This window comes from Cervus canadensis, chromosome 2 (assembly GCF_019320065.1).
Source record: "Cervus canadensis isolate Bull #8, Minnesota chromosome 2, ASM1932006v1, whole genome shotgun sequence".
NCBI classification, from domain to species: domain Eukaryota; kingdom Metazoa; phylum Chordata; class Mammalia; order Artiodactyla; family Cervidae; genus Cervus; species Cervus canadensis.
In genome coordinates this window covers 12,866,807-12,884,191 of record NC_057387.1, presented here as the reverse complement: position 1 = coordinate 12,884,191, position 17,385 = coordinate 12,866,807, and the positions used below count along the sequence as shown (strand labels likewise).

Genomic DNA, 17,385 nt, shown 5'->3' with positions numbered 1-17,385 from the left:
AGTGAGATCACATAGGGTCCGTGTATCAAGAACTGTGAAATATTCATACCATCTGCCTCATTACCCACATCTGTGATGAATCCTAACAACCCTCCCCAAATATTGGAAACATTTAATGCCCAACAGTTATCCACAATATTCTTTTGTTGAATAACTTTCTTGATTGTAGAAAATAATACACAGAAAGTATACGATAATGAACATACAACATAGTGAATTATTATCAAGAAGTACTCAACGTAAGACTCTAGGGTAACAAGATGGAACACCCTTGTACTCCAGGAGTCTCCATGTGTCCCTTAAAAATCACAAAGTCCCCATCTCCAGAGATAAGCACTTCCTTGCTTTTCTGCAGAGTTTGACCTCCTCAGTAGGCGTCCGCAAGCATGCTGGTTACTTTGCCTGTTTGGGGGAGTTCACACAAGAGAAGGCACATAATTGTGTCCTCTCTGACTTCTTCCACTCAACCTCACAGGAGGGCCCCCCCCCTTTTTTTTCCTATTTTACTCTTTCCCTATTTTTTTGTTCTTTTTTTAAAAAAATGAAGTCTACTTGATTTACAATACTGTGTTTGTTTCAGATGTACAGCAAAGTAATTCTGTTTTTTTCCAGATTATATTCCAATGTAGGTTATTACAAGATATTGAATATAGTTCTCTGTTCTGTACAGTAAATCCTTGTTGCTTATCTATTTTATGTGTAGTAGTTTGCATCCCTCTCCCCTTTGGTGATCCTAAGTTTGTTTTCTATGTCTGCAAGTCTGTTTCTGTCTTGTATGTAGATTAATTGGTATGGTTTTTTAGATTCCACATAGACATGGTATCATATAACATTTGTCTTTCTCTGTCTGACTTAGTTCACTGAGTATGATATTCTCTAGGGTCCAGGAGTTTTTTCTCGTGTTCCCTGGAGCCAGGTGCATGCAGGTAGTTAGGAGCAGAATCACTGAATCATGGGGATTATGAGGGAGAACGTATATAAGATCCTGGCCTGGTGCCCTGCACACAGTAGGCACTTAATACAGTTTCATCCTTACCCTCCCTCTATGACATGGGCCCTGCTCCATTTCTAAGGATTCTCCACCCTTCCAATCACAAGGCTGATCTACTTCCTGTCCTGCTCCCACCACCTGGAATCCAGATTCTATCCACCTGGTCATCAGGGACAGAGTATTCTCAGCATTTTATCCTCTTCTCTTTGCATGGTTCCTCACTCCTGTGAGGGTTCTTAGGATTTTCTTCCAGAATAAGACAGGCAGAGCTCATCTCTCTGTCTCCCACCCTTCATTCTAGAATAAGACCCTTCACTGCCCAGGGTTGCCCAGGCATTTCAGGAGGCAGTCTTCACACAAGGATAGGGAAAGGTTTAATTTATATTTCAGAGGAGGATGACTACTGTTCAGACTCTTGGACAGTTTCTCAAAGAAGTCAAGGCAAGAGAATGAAGTCTGGAAAGTGGAGTCCAGAAGAGAGTGCAGGGGTGGGAGGCTGGGGAGGTGGGGAGGCAGGGAAGCCTCCTGACTGAGGGAAGCGCAGTGGTGGGCAGGGCAGGTGTCTGCAGAAAGAGCCTTGGTGCTTTAATCCCCTCTTTCTTTCATTCTCTGTCCTTTAAAAATGACTTTTACGTCCCCACTGGTCAGTGTCTTGGGCCATTTTGCAAGGTGAGTCTTCTGTGATTATCACCATTATATACTGGATCTGAGGAAGAATTCCTGAAAATCCGTCCAGGTTAAGGGATGGGTCTTATCAGGCATACTTACCAAGAGAAGTTGGCAGGAGAGAGGAGGCAGTGACGCTGGCTCTCTCACCATCCCGTGGGAAGGAGTGGTGGGGCCTCGGCGACTTGCTGCTGACACGGGTGGGGCTGTGTCCCCGAGGAAGGACTCTGCTCCCTTCTTACAGGGCAGGGGGAGACAGCAGCCTCGATGGGGAGGGCACAGACCATAAGAGACTGGGTTAGGTGCCAGTAACTTATAAGAGGTTTCTGGGAGTGCAGGCAGCCCCGCGCCAGCGACTCGGGAGACATGGGGCATTTGTAAGCCCTCTGCCCCAGAGATAGAGCTAATGGTCTCATGGAACATTGAGTGTGGGCGGAAACTCTCCCAGGAGGAGGAAGAGGAACCCCGATATCACTTGGTGTGGTGTCTAGGAAAACTGGAATGAGCTCCAGAATGTTCAGTTCGGTTCCTGACTCAGAGGCCTGGGTGACAATCAGCCAATGCGAACTGAGTCCGTGGATGAAGTCCTATGCTCTGGTGTGGGGGAAAACCAGACTCTTGGCTGGCAGACGCTGTCCCCTGTCCTGAGCCTGCACAGGTCCTGGGTCTTGGCCTTGCTGGGGCAGGCGTGAAGCAGGTGCTCACGGGGTTAGGTCAGGGGTGGTGGGAGGAGGGAGCCTTGGCTGTCAGAACCTCTGGGAACTGGGTGGTTGGCAGGCTGAGGAGCAGAGTTCAAAGCAGGCAGGCACCTCTGAGCATTGGCTGGAGTCAGGAATTCCTTCTGGGGAAAGATTAGCTCAGAGGCCAAGGCCTTTATCTTCAGTGATACCTGTTACAGGAATTCTCTTGTTTGTTTCGGGTGGAAGCTGAGTCATCCGCATAGCCAGCAAACATTTATTCAGCACCCACTCCCTGAAGGGCTGTGGGAAGCCTGAGGTCACAAGTGAAAAAGACTGCTGGTCTCAGGGCTCCGTTTGGTTGGGGAAAACCTGGGTAGACAATGGGCTCCCTTATTCCCCTTTTGTCCTTTCCCCTTATGCTGTCATGCTCCTGGTAAATTTTTATGCTTGAGAAGTTCATTTTTTTTTTCTTTTAAAATTAATATTAAGGCCACTGCTTTGGCCATCTCTAACTTCCCCAGCACACTCCCATGCCGACTCAGGAGCCTGCATGCCACAGCACGTTGGACCAGTCTCTTCCAGTCTCCTCCAGGTTACACCTGCCTTGACCTCTATCAGGCACAGAGACTCTGGCCACAGCCCTGGGAGCTACATTTCTTCCCAGTCCTGCGTTTCTTCCCCGCCCTCTCCTGGTGGTGGCACGCGCTTCACCTGCCCCCTGCAGGCCATCTTGCACACCTCCAAGAGGGTTTCCGGCTTTATTTCAGTTTTCACATGTTCTGCTTTCCTCTCCTAGATGAAAGAAAATATATTGCAGCCCACACAACCTGCGCTAAAATGATTTCTGCTTATACCTCCCTGCTAGACTATGGACTCCTCTGGGACAACAACTTTGCTTTCTGTGTTTGTGTTCAGGGTGCTGCCCACAAAGGTCCATCTAGTCAAAGCTACAGTTTTTCCATGTATGGATGTGAAAGTCGGACCATAAAGAAGGCACTGTGGTGCTGGAGAAGACTCTTGAGAGTCCTTTGGACTGCAAGGAGATCAAACCAGTCCATCCTAAAGGAAATCAGTGGCTTCCCTGGTGGCTTGGGCGGTAAAGAGTCTGCCTGCAATGTGGGAGACCTGGGTTCAATCTCCAGGGAAGATGCCCTGGAGAAGGAAACGGCAACCCACTCCAGTATTCTTGCCTGGAGAATTCCATGAACAGAGGAGACTGGTGGGCTGGAGTCCATGGGGTCACAAAGAGTTGGACACGACTGAATACTTTCATTTTCTCTTTCAAAGGAAATCAATCCTGAATATTCATTGGAAGGACTGATGCTGAAGCTGAAGCTCCAATACTTTGGCGACCTGATGTGAACAGCAAATTCATTAGAAAAGACCCTGATGCTGGGAAATGTTGAAGGCAGGAGGAGAAGGGGACAACAGAAGATGAGATGGTTGGATGGCATCACTGACTTAATGGACATGAGTTTGAGCCAGCTCCAGGAGATGGTGAAGGGCAGGGAAACCTAGTGTGTTGCAGACTGTGGGTTGCAAAGAGTCAGACACAACAGAGCGACTAAACAACAATAGTGTTTTTTGTATAATACAGTGTTGACATGTTGGAAGGCCTCCCTTCAGGAAATCACAAGCGGCAGTTTGATCTTGAGCCGCCAGGTGGCACTGGGGCCCAGGCGCTGCCGGGAGGCAGGGCGTAAGGATGCTTTGAGTCAGGCTTTGGTTCCCTGTTGGTTGCAGGTAGTGCTGTGGAAACCTGGAGTCTTTCCCTTTCACTGTCAGACGGAGCACGGGGGCTTAGAACAGAGACAGTGGGAGACGTGGTGAGTTGATGGCTGGGGCGGCAGCACAAGTGTAAAAAACTAAGTCCTGGGCAAAATGAGCTCATTTTGAGTGAGAGATCCATGATCTGGGTGAGAAATCAGGGGCAAGGTCTGGACGCGGAAGAAGCCTAGGCTAGGGGTTAGAGTAGGGGAACCTGGGGGTGCACGTCTCAGATTAGGCTGGGTGAGAAGAGTGGGGCAGGTTACCAATGGGAATGGGGGACCATTGAAGAGCCTGTGTTTCAGATCCAAGCTCTTGATACAAATGAGAAATTTCTGAGGTGAAACAGCATCAAAGTGGGGGAACTTCTGCCCTACCCCTTGAGACAGACTCTAAGAGGTGAAGGCAGATTTCCCGGGCAGGGGCTTTTCTGGAGCTGTGGTTCATACAGGGAGAAATGCCCTGCTCTGGAGAGAATATTTCGATCCGTGGATGTAAGACTGCTTTGAAGGATGGAGAGAAGACCCCATATCAACAGCAAATCCAGCGGCCACAATTATGTATCAGGCAGCTTTTCCATCCTCACTTCTGCACCTCTCTGAGCTGGCTTTTTTCTCTGTAGAGTGGGGCTCCCCACCTCTCAGGTCAGTTTGGAGACAGACTGAGATGAACAATGGGCAGTGCTTTGGAACCTGTAGGGCACTTCCTAGCTGGTTCTTATCTTGATCACTCACAGCTGGGCACCTGCCCGCTTTTCCCTCTCCTCCTGTGGGTCCCCGGGTGAGTCACCCAACCCCTCTGCACCTCTGATTTCTCATGATCCCAGTGATGATGTGAACAGTACAGATTTCATGAAACTGTTGTCAGGATCTTTAAAGTGGCTCCTGAAAATGGCCTCATAGACTGTTTTCACTTCGAAGTTTCTTGATTTGTTCTTCTGGAATCTTGAAATATTGCAGGTGTGCATAGGTGTGGGTACTGATCAGCATCATCTCTGTATCTTTGGGAAGTTACATTTGAAAGCGATTTCCTGGAAGGCATGATTATATACTGCACATATGGCCATGGAACACATCTAACCTGTGGAACACACCCAGCCGATGGTTTGGATTTAGGTGCTCTGTGGTTGGCTTGATGGAGGCCTCTAGTGTCACACAGATTTCACATTAACCACCAATTCCCACAGGCTACTGATATTTTCCAAGTCATTAGAGCTGAGGCTCCTTTCTTAGGCATGATGCCACCAGACAGTGGCCTAAAGGAGATAGCCAGAGAATTGATTAGCATCACTGAGACTCCCTTGGCAGCAACTTTTCAAATTCCATAAAGATGCTGTGGAAGAACTGCCTTCCAGAAATTAAAAGACCAGAGCCAAAGTTGGAGCCACCCACCCCCATCCTGCCCGCCCCCCACCCCACGCCCTCCCCCCGGCCCCCGGGAGATCTTCAGAATGTAAAGGTGGATCTGTCATTGCAGGAGTTGAACTGATCAGGAGTGATCAGTTCAACTGAACAGGTACAATAAGCCTACTTTTCATTTTTTCTTTGAAGTAAAAAATGCCAAATAGGACTCTTGCCACCTTGGTGTGGTCTGGTCCTTTATGATGACCTTGGGGTCCCAGGAGGACTTGCCACAGTTACTTTTGATTCTGTGCACTTGGGACCATGGTTTCCTCCATGACTCTCAGTGAATCTGTCTCAGCCATTGGGACAAGCTCCCAGTTCTGCATAAAGACCTGGCTTCTTTCTGCTAGAACTTCTTTCTTTGTAGACCATCTGCAGCCCCTAAGGCTGCAGTCTGGAAGGTCTGGGACTGCCGTGGATGGATGGCCTGCCATCAGGGAGAACTTGCTAAGGCCTGAGCTGCACAGTAATCAGAGGCTTCCAGCGGCTATGTGGTCAGCACTGTGTATTCCTGGCCGGGTTACCTCAATAGAAACACTTCTTCTTGAAGCCATGGCATGTCCCTCTTCCTACTGGCCAACAGACCCACTGACTCACCTCCGTAGACTTCCTTACCCTACTCACTGCAGAGTGCTGCATTTCATTCCACTCAGGGTTTCCTTCCCAGTATTTTCCACACAACTGAGCACCACAGACACCAAGGTTCTCCTAGCGTCTGAGGAGCTGGGGGTACTTAAGACTGCAACACTCTTCTACTTGGCCAATGTCCTTCCTCAAAACCTTATCCCTGCCCTAAATCACAGATGGCTTCTAGCCATTCAAGTCCTTGATGGCAGGGTGGGAGAGGAAATAAACAAAGAAAAAGGGCACGTTGGAGAAATATATTTCCTATACATAAAGTAGATAGATAACTCTTTCCCACAGAAACTCTTACAAATAAATAGGAAATAGGACTTCCCTGGTGGCTCAGATGGTAAAGCGTCTGCCTACAACGCGGGAGATCTGGGTTCAATCCCCAGGTTGGGAAGCTCTCCTGGAAAGGGAATGGCAACCTACTCCAGTATTCTTGCCTGGAAAATCCCATGGACGGAGGAGCCTGGTAGGCTACAGTTCATGGGATCGCAAAGAGCTGGACATGACTGAGTGACTTCACTTCACTTTTTCAGACTAACAATAGATAGAAAAGTGTGGGGAGACTATGGAGAGTCAGAAGAATAAATACAACTGGCCATTTAATGAATACTAGAATTTTAAAACTTGCATGAAAATTTAAGGAATGAAAATTAAAACCATGAGCTATTTTTGCAGACATTGGTAAAGTTAAAAAATTTTAACAATACTGAAGGTTGACGAGGGTTTAGGGAAACTGATACTCACATGCTCTCGAGTTTTAATTTGATACAAAAATTGAGAAAAAGGTGACATATTTATTAAAATATATAATGTGTATAGCCTTTGCCCCATCAATTTACCCTTTAGAAAAACAAAGATCACAGTGATATATACACAGCCAAATTCACTGTAGCAGTTTTCAGTAATAAGAAACAATCCAAATGGCCACCAATAGGGAATTGTTTAAAGAAGGAAAGAATGTCACTGTTAGGACAAGTGAGTAATTCACTGTTAGGAGAGGTGATACAACCAGATGTATCACCAAGTGAAGATGTCCAAGATATGCTTGTCAATGGAAAAAATTACAAAACTATTCTATAGTCTCATTTTTTGCAAAAACATATATATAGATACACACGTGTATATAGATGCATGTACAGGAAAAATCTATACTATACCCAGGTTAACTGTACTACTCACTCAAAGATGAGGAATTGATCAGGGTTTGCTTATTCACTTTCTGCAATGTACACTTCTATATTGTTTGAATCTTTTATAGTGCTTTGTCACTTTTTGGTAAAAAAAAATATTGTTATTATTTAAAGAGTAGTTTAGGTTCATGGCAAAACTAAAGTGGAAGTTATAGAGATTTCCCATACACCCTCTGTGCCCCCTCAATGCACAGTCTCCCCCATTTCAACGTCCCCCACCAGACTGGACATTTGTTACAACGAATGAACCTACATGGACACATCATAATCAGCCAAATTCCGTAGTTTACATTGGGTTCTCGTGGTGTTGTCCATCTGTGGGTCTGGACAAGTGTGCGATGTCCGGTATGTACCCTTACAGTATCACACTAAATATTTCCACTGTCCTAAAAAACCTCTGTGCTCCACCTGTTCAGACCGCAGTCCCCACTAACCCCTGTCAAACAATGATCATCTTACTGTAGCCACAGATTTTATCATAAATGGGTGTTGATACTTTCTTTTGGGCTTAAAGAAAACCCTAAGGGCAAACATTTACTTGATTACTCCATTTACAAAGTAGGAAGAGAAGTCTTATCCCAAAACAACCCTGATGGCATCTGTATCTTGAACTTCTAGCCTCCGAGAGTGAGAAAACAAATGTCTGTTGTTAAAGGCACTCAGTTTGTGGTAATTTGTAGTGGGATCCCGAGATGTCCAATAGGCCCATATTTTTTCCCCTGGTTGTGTGAAACAGTTGCATTTCCTGTTTTGTGATCTGTTTGTTCCTGCCCTCTGGCTGCATAATAAAACTTACAAGTTTTGCTCAGATTTAGTGGTGTTTCTTTCCTGTGAGTGAAGACTACAGCATTTGTGTGGACAGATGCACTATTTTTTTTTAAGTTTTTATTTATTTTTAAGTTTTTTGGCTGTGCTAGGCCTTTGCTGCGTTTGCATGGGCTTTCTCTAGTTATTGTGAGCATGGGCTACTCTTTGTTGCCATGCATAGGCTTCTCATTGAGGAGGCTTCCCTTGTTGTGGAGCATGAGTTCTAGGCACGCAGGCGTCAGTAACTGTGGCACGCAGGCTCAGTAGTTGTGGCTTGTGGGCTCTAGAGCGTGGGCTCAGTTGTTGTGGCTCACGGCCTCAGTTGCTCGGTGGCATGTGGAATCTTCCTGGACCAAGGATCAAAGCTGTGTCCCCTGCATTGGCAGGTGGATTCTTATCCACTGCGCCACCAGGGAAATGCACTATTTTAAAATAAATATTTTTTGTTTTTATTTTCATTTGGACAAGGGTGCTATTGATACACATTTACATTTTTCTTTTATTGCAAACAAGCTTCAGTGACTGAAACTTAAAATCCAGAAATGAGTTGGTGAAGGAATTAGTGAGAATCTGTCTTCAGTTGTTTTCTATCCCACCTTTTAAAAAGAAAATTAGGAAAATGTGATGCCACGAGGGGGCGCTCCTGGAAACCTTGTCTAGTATTAGAGCCAGCCATTTATAAAAGCAGCATCTCCTGGAGAATGGATTCTGGAAAATAGGCGTTTTTATGAAGGATTTGTGGCCTCACTGGGCACATGCACAGGTCTGCCCTTACTTAACCCAGAGTCCTGAAGTAGGAACACATCCCCAGTGCTGTGACAGCAGGCAGGCTCAGATAAGTTCAGGTATTTGTCTAGAGCACTCAAAACAAGATGGGATCCAGACCTAATAAGTAAATATGATGGCCCACCAGGGAGGATTTATAACCTCAAGGACACTGGCCAGCACTGACAATGCGGGTCACTGTGTGTCCTTGGAATTCAGGGTCATAGCAATCTGCCCGCCAGCAACGTGCTTCTGGTTGGGTCAGGAAGTTTCAGAAAGTTCCTGAGTGTGGGAGAAATAATCCCACCCTGATCATCAAGGGTCTGTGCCCAGCAAGCCCCCTTGTTGGGGAGAGAACTTGTTAATGGGAAGGGGGTGTCTAGGGTCCGTGGCTTGATACCTGTCCCCAGACTGGAGAGTCTTTTATTGCAAATAAATAACGTGGTATTTTACTTTATATAACATCTTTGACATAATTTTGTCACATGAGTGTGTCACCAAAACTATCCCTTTTATTGAAATATTGTGAAGATTTAGAGCTTTGGGACGTGAAGTACTGGGGATGACTGTGGACTCTGAGATCTTTCCTCTTGGGGTAAGGGGAATCCTGAAAACAGAGTTGAGAAGATGAGGCCAAGGAGGAACTACTCATGGGAACTGCAGAGGCAGGAAGGTGATATTTATTAGGTTCTGGGAAACAGGGCTGGGAAGAGGGCTCAAAAGGAGAATGGCAACAAACACTGAGTGTTTATCTAATGACACAGAAATCATTATACCCATTTTACAGATGAGGATACTGAGGCTCAAGAAGTTAAATAACTTGCTGAAGGTCAGACAGCTAGATTCTGGCATAACTGTAACCTGAATCCGATGCCAGTGCCCCAGGTCATTCCATGATACCAGGCAGCCTCTCAGAAACTGGGTCTCGATTCCCACCATACACTTACCAGCCCTTCCCTTCTTTAAAGCGGTTTCCCTCAAATAGAGAACAGCTACGGGCCTTTTGGGCAATTCTGAGATCAGCCACTGGGTGGCGACATTGTCTGACGATGGCTCAGGCTGCCTCCCTGGGAGGATGGGAGGAGGGAAGCCTGTTGGGGCTGCCCTGTACTGACTGCTTCTTGCACCATATTTACTTAGTTCTCCTAACAAGCCAGGGAAGGAGGACGTAGAGGATCTGCCCATGATTATCTAGCCCGTGGTAGAAGCAGGAATGCAATCAGTCTGTGTCTGTGTGTCTGTCTGCAAAGTCCTGCCTCCCAGCACCGGAACTGGGGTGGGCGGTGCAAGCGAGGATTGGGTTGGAAAGAGGGGCCGGGGATGGGGTGTGGGGAAGGGGAAGGCTTCCACAGAGACAGCCGTTCTGTTCTGCGCTCTCAAGATACACAGGCTGGTGTGCAGGTAGGTGGGGGACCCACTGAGCCTTCGCCAGGGGTGTCTAGTGAAGAAGGAGAGTGGTGAAGGGTGACAAACCTTCACTTTGGTTATTGAAAGGGAGAATTAGGTTTTAAAGTGAAATAAAATACAGTTGGGCTTCACAGGTGGCTCTGGTGGTAAAGAATCCTCCCTGCCCACGCAGGAGATGCAAGAGATATGGGTTCGGTCCCTGGGTTGAGAAGATCCCCTGGAGTAAGAACTGGCAACCCACTTCAGTAGCCCTGCCTGGAGAATCCCATGGACAGAGGAGCCTGGCGGGTTAAGTCCATGAGGCCACAAAGAGTCGGAGGCCTACTGAGCACACACAAAATACAGTGAAGACCACTCCTGGATCCCTAGGATGCCGCTGCGGTGCAGACCCATGGACCACCCTTGGGAAGTTGTCCTCCTGCCTTGGGAGAGGCTGCCTTTTCCTCCTGATAAACATTTGTCTGTGTTTCTGGGCAACGCTATGTGAAAATGTGTCTGTAAACTGAAATGTTAGATTCTCCTCAGAGAGTGATGTGTTAAAAACACCTGGAGCTGGCTTGTGAGACAGAACTGGTTTTGCTCGTCTTTTTCCCAAGTTGGTGCTCAGTGTCAGCATGCCGGTGGTTTGAAGTGAGCCACAGAGGGGATATCCACACCGTGTGCGTGCGTGCTGAGTCACAGGACACCCAGGAAGCCCAAAGTGTTCGTCACTCAGTGGTGTCTGACTCTTTGCGACCCCATGGACTGTAGCCCGCCAGGCTCCTCTGTCCATGGAATTCTCCAGGCAGGAATCCTGGGGTGGGTTGCCATTCCCTTCTCCTGGGGGTCTTCCCCAGCCTGGGATTGAACCTGGATCTCCTGCATGCAGGCAGATTCTTTACCATCTGAGCCACCAGGGAAGCACCCACACCAGAGGAATTGGCAAATGCTGGAGACCAGGGGCTTCTCCTCCTGAAAAGCCAGCCCGGCACAGCCCTACCCTCAAGGAAGGCGGGTGGGAGCAGAGAGATGGATCAAGGGGCCCGAGGGAACCTGTGGATTTACAGCTTCCATCTGACGCTCACTCCAGGCCTTCAGTTTGTGAAGACAGTAGATTCTCCTAGAGTGGAATTGCTGCACAATTGAAATTGCTCTTCTCGTCTGTCTTCTTTATTGTTGCTGAGAGCAAATAACTGAACATGAAACACACATAAGCTGTGTCTCCACTGGAAGCAAGATGGTGGACACGGACTGTGTCTTTGGGCCCAACCTGTGATGGACACTGCTGGGTCCTAAAGAGGTGGGGCGCCTGCAGGGGACTGGGTGGCTATGGGGTTAGCTGTGGAGGGATGGGGCACATGTGGTGCTCACCTCGGGACTCAGCGGCTGCAGCAGATGGTGACTGGACAGGAAAGGAGGGCCCTGGTGCTCAGTAAACATTTGCTGAGTGGAAACCCATCAAGGGTGCCATGTGCTGCTTAGCTGAAAGCTGCTTGTCTTATTTAAGAGCATGTGTGACACCCCAGCATTCTCACAGGAGGGATGGGACAAGGGTGAGTCAACAGGGCCCCACTCTCAGGTGCCAACCTGGACTTGCACCAGCCGGAGAGTGGGGTCTCCTTGCCTACTTGCAGGGGGCTGGGGGTCTGCGTCAGAAGGGGAGGGCAAGAGCCAGTGACCTGGTCACATCACAAATGACTGACAGCTTGCTGAAGTGCCGTGGGAGCCCAGCACAGACAGCACCTGATTCCAGCTGGGGCAGGACAGGGCGGGGTCCCAGGGTGCCATCTGAGCTGCATCTGGAAGTGTCAGTGGGCACTGGGTAGGAGGGAAGGGTCTCACTCCAGGGAGGAAGAGCAGGTGTGCTGGCTACAGGCTGATGGGGTTCTTGCTTAGACCCATAAGAGATGGGGAGTGACCCCTCAGATGAGGTTTTCCCCATTTACCTGCTCCCGCTGGGGCTTACCCTCACCTCTGTGCCCCCGATGCGAGAGTCTCAGAGATGTCAGCATGATCTCAGGGGCCGTGAGTGGGGATCTGCAGGGCCCCACTTCCTGTTCCTTGTGGGGTGGTTAGTACGTCCCGAGCCCCTGGGGTGGGTAGGAGGTTGTGCTGGCTGTTGTGGTCTGCCCTCCTCCTGCTGGATGGAAGAGAGATGCTGAGAACCTGTCCAGCCAAGAATCAGGAGGGACATCTTGTGATAAAGGAAGCCCAGAAGAAAGAGGCCTGACCAATGGCCTGGGGAGAGAGTCACCACAAACGGAGGCTGGATGCAAGCCTGGGGTGGGAGCAGTCTCTGCACCAGGGGTGGTTCTCCAGGTTTAAAAGGTAATGTACTTGGTGTGACTGATGGGATGGATGTTAAGACTAAGATGAGACAAGACCCCGTGAAAGCAGGACCATGGGATTCTCTAGCAGGACGGTTCACTGCCCCAGGAAGGAGGGAAGGTCCACTAGCCTGCAGCTCACAGACAAGTGAGGGTCTTTGGGCTCTGGGAGACCAACCAGCTGAGGCTTCTCAGGCCACCAGCCCTTGCAGGTCTGGGCTGGGCTGAGGGTGCAGATCTGTTTGTGACTTGCTGAATGCACAGGGAGGTGGGTGTGGTTGGACAAGGGCCGCCCTGGGGCCTCAGAGGACACTGACATGGAACCAGAGGCCAAATGATGTGGGGGAGGTGAGAGGCTCTCCTGGGACAGGCCTGGTCTCCCTCCCTGTCATGCAGCTTCTCAAGGTCTGAAATCTCCCATCTGGAGTGTGAGATTCACTGCACCAAGAGGGACCTGGATCTGGAAAGACCAGTGGTCTGAAAGGGTGGGGATCTGGTCTAAGGTCAGGCTCTGCCATGGACTGACTTTCCACACCTTGGGGTTCACCAGTTAACCTCTCTGGAGCCTCAGTTTCCTCGTCTGAAAAATGGGAAGGTAATCACAGCAGTACTTATCTGCCTCTCACAGGTGAAAGTATTTTTGCACTGGAAAGTAACTAGACAGGTGGGAGGCGTTGACGGTGGTTTAGCTCCCGGGTGCCCCTGATGGGCTGGACACCAGGGGAAATGTCTGTCATGTAGATTCCGCAGGAAGAGGTGAAGCAGTGCCCCGTGTATCCAGGGGTCGGACTTCTCCCATCCTTAGTCCTTTAGAATTCAGTCCAGGGCTGGGCTCCCACCTCATGGTCATGGGCATAGGGGCCTGTCTCAGTGACTTGAGCAGAGGACCTCCCATTGCCCACTTTTGGTGGCTCCTCACCCACCAGAGAGGTTTCCCTCAGGCTATTCAGCTTCCCCAAATGGAGGTATTTTCCAACTGTCTCATGCAGAACCATGCAGCTGTTTTTCTTTTCTTTTCTTTTTTTTTAATTATTTCTCGGATCAGAAATTTATTCTCTGAATAATGCACAAAAGCATAGGTTGAGGCTGCCTTTGGGAGGTCTCCCTCCCTTCCTCTGCCGCCACCTCGCCTCCTCAAATGCCAGGGAGAACACAGTTGAAGGAAACATTCAATCACAATGATCAACTCTAAAGACAGAAGGTTTGGTCCAAAAGGACTCAACATAATTAATCCAGTTACCGTGAAGAGCTTCACTGAGTAGGATTAAGATGCTGCAGATGTAGTGTTGCCGCAGGGAGGCTCTTCAGTGCACCCGGGGGGCCTGCTTGAGGGAGTTGAGGACAGAACGCATGCGGGAGACGTCTTTGGCCTGCTTGCTGGACTTGGGGTTAAAGTCACACAGCCGGGCCACCCGTTCCCACTCAGTGCCTGGGGATGACTCCTCAATGGCAAAGGCTTCTGCTGCTGCCCTGTTGTCGGCTTTTGTCTTCTGGAGCTGCTCGTCCTGCCTTGCATACCACTCGTCCAGCTCCTTTTTTGCTTTTTCTTTCCGCTCCGCTTTCTGCTTCTGAGAATTGGCATCAAGGGCTTCCAAGCGGCCGTTTGCTCTTCTCTCCATTGTCGGATACTTTCAGGCTCTGACTGCAATCGATCCACTTGTGAAATAGCTGCATAACTGTCTGTCGGCCCATTACTCTCCTGATAGTGTTCTCCATTCTTCACTCCATCAACAGCATCTGGAACCCCCGGCGGCTCGCCGTGAGGCTGGAATCCGTGGGCACCGCCGTCCAGGATGGCGAAGGCCTTGTCGTTCTGATGCCCGCAATCTCGCTCTCCTGCTGTGCCAAGAAGGCCGCGGCAGGGTCCTCTTCCCCGGCCACTGCGTTCCCCAGGGCGGCGGGACCGCCAGCTGGGACGCCGAACGGATCTAACTCAGCCATGGCGGGAAGTTCGACGGCACCGACTTTCAGAGAAACACCAACCGACCAGCAGACACAGCGTCCGGCAGCGGCCGCTGTGCTTGCGCCTGCTATCAGACACAAGCTGGAGGAGGGAGCTCTTCTCTTTTTTTATTCTACGTACGGCAAATCACATTACAGACTTAAAAAAAAAAAGTCCTCAACAAGCAAGACGTAAAAAATTTAAGTGCTATAAAACGGATTCTTCAGTGACTATCCTGAGACCATGAATATACTTAGCATTTTATCTCTGCTGTCTAAGTGTGTATGGAGGTGAAGAGACAGAAGTCACTGGAAGGAGTGTCCCCAGCTTCCCAGCTGCTCTGCGTCACCCTGACCCTTTTGGGGGCCTGTGAAGGGAAGCTCTGAACCCAGGCCCCAGAGGGAGGTCATGTTTCTTTGAGAATGAGATCTGTCCTGGGGTCTTGCTCTGGAAGGGCCAGAGTTGTCCTGGCTCTTCAGGTCAGCCTTGGGCCGTGGCCTTGCAAATGTGCTCTTGGCATCAGTGATGGAGCTGGAGAGTGGAGAGGGTGCAGAAAGAGGCTGCCTGAATGGCCTGAGTGTGACCCCGACAGTCGGAACCCACATCACATACAGCTGTGGGAGTGCTTCTGACATAGGACAATCCTTGGTGTTTGTGAGTGATGGGTGTTCCTACCTTTGGGTCACTTCCTCACTGATCCCTGCCTCTTCTAACCCAGGTGGTCCTGTAGGCCCCTTACACTCAGGTCCCCAGACTGTGCTCCCCTTCTTGCCCTGAGTCTCCAAAGGCCCAGCACCCTCTCCCTGGACACCTGGGTACTTTGTTGCCATCACCCCTCACACCCAGTCCTTTGCCAATGATTCTACTGCAGTCTTGTCTCTCCACCCTGTTGTCCCTGCCCTCCATCCCTGCCCTGCCCTAGCCCCCCTCCTCTGCCTGGATTTTACAATGTCTCCTGTCTGGCCCGGTGCCCCCAGGGTCTCGCAAGAGGTGATGCCGCCCTGATCAGTCCTCCTAAGGCATCCTCTGATCCCGTCTCATCTCTGTTCAAAGATCTTCCCCGATTTCCAGTTATCCACAGAATTTATTTCAGTTGACTCAGCCTGGCTTTACATCATCTGCACCCTGCTACTCAGAGTGTGGTCCTCAGACCAGCAACTTTGGTATTGCCCAGGAGCTTGTAGGAAATGCAGAGCCTCAGGTCTCCCAGAGTTACTGAGTCAGAGCCTGCTATTGTGGGCACACTCAAGTTGGACAAGTGCTGCTTTATGATTTCTTTAAAAAAAAAACACATACAGGGGCTTCCTAGGTGGCTCAGTGGTAAAGAATATGCCTGCCAGCAGGTGACGCAAGAGACACAGATTCGATTCCTGGGTCGGGAAGATCCGCTGGCTGAGAAGTGGCAACCCACTCTGGTATTCTTGCCTGGAAAGTCCCATGGACAGAGGAGCCTGGTGGGCTACGGTGTATATGGTTTTAAAAACTGTACTGAAACATCTCAGTCTCTTGCTGGCCCCAGTTCTTCTCTCCAAAGGCAATCCCTTCTATTATTTCTGGTTTTAGTTTCAGTGCTCAGCCTTTCTTATGGTCGGCATAAGTCCACGTAACTCTTATATCCGCGCATGACTACTGGAAAAACCATAGCTTTGACTGTACAGACCTTTGTCAGGCAAAGTGACATCTCTGCTTTTTAACATGCTGTCTAGGTTTTTCTTTGCTTTCCATCCAAGGAGCAAGTGTCTCTCCATTTCATGGCTGCAGTTACTGTCTGAAGTGATTTTGGAGCCCAAGAAAAGAAAATCTGCTGCTGCTTCCACTTTCCCCCCTTCTATTTGCATGAAATAATGAGGTTGGATGCCATGATCTTAGTTTTTTGAATGTTGAGTTTTTTTTTTTTTATTTATTATTATTATTATTATTATTTTTTTCCAGTGGGTTTTGTCATACATTGATATGAATCAGCCATGGATTTACATGTATTCCCAATCCCGATCCCCCCTCCCACCTCCCTCTCCACCCGATTCCTCTGGGTCTTCCCAGTGCACCAGGCCGGAGCACTTGTCTCATGCATCCCACCTGGGCTGGTGATCTGTTTCACCATAGATAGTATACATGCTGTTCTTTTGAAATATCCCACCCTCACATTCTCCCACAAGTTCAAAAGTCTGTTCTGTATTTCTGTGTCTCTTTTTTCTGTTTTGCATATAGGGTTATCGTTATCACCTTTCTAAATTCCATATATATGTGTTAGTATTGCTGGCTTACTTCACTCTGTATAATGGGCTCCAGTTTCATCCATCTCATTAGGAACTGGTTCAAATGAATTCTTTTTAATGGCTGAGTAATATTCCATGGTGTATATGTACCACAGCTTCCTTATCCATTCATCTGCTGATGGGCATCTAGGTTGCTTCCATGTCCTGGCTATTATAAACAGTGCTGCGATGAACATTGGGGTGCACGTGTCTCTTTCAGATCTGGTTTCCTCAGTGTGTATGCCCAGAAGTGGGATTGCTGGGTCATATGGCAGTTCTATTTCCAGTTTTTTAAGAAATCTCCACACTGTTTCCATAGCGGCTGTACTAGTTTGCATTCCCACCAACAGTGTAAGAGGGTTCCCTTTTCTCCACACCCTCTCCAGCATTTATTGCTTGTAGACTTTTGGATAGCAGCCATCCTGACTGGTGTGTAATGGTACCTCATTGTGGTTTTGATTTGCATTTCTCTAATAATGAGTGATGTTGAGCATCTTTTCATGTGTTTGTTAGCCATCTGTATGTCTTCTTTGGAGAAATGTCTGTTTAGTTCTTTGGCCCATTTTTTGATTG

General features: G+C 48.7%; 1 non-coding gene and 1 pseudogene across 2 annotated transcripts; one reads left to right on the top strand and one right to left on the bottom strand.

Annotated features, from left to right (window-relative positions):
- Positions 1-437: 437 nt before the first annotated feature.
- On the bottom strand, positions 438-14,556 carry LOC122431736 (annotated as a pseudogene). The gene is made up of 3 exons (XR_006266614.1): positions 13,834-14,556; positions 5,449-5,451; positions 438-447 (listed from the first exon to the last, which is right to left on the bottom strand). The product of XR_006266614.1 is annotated as a clathrin light chain A-like (transcript).
- TRNAC-ACA lies at positions 6,463-6,534 on the top strand. The gene has a single exon. It is a non-coding gene; the product is annotated as a tRNA-Cys (tRNA).
- Positions 14,557-17,385: the final 2,829 nt, after the last annotated feature.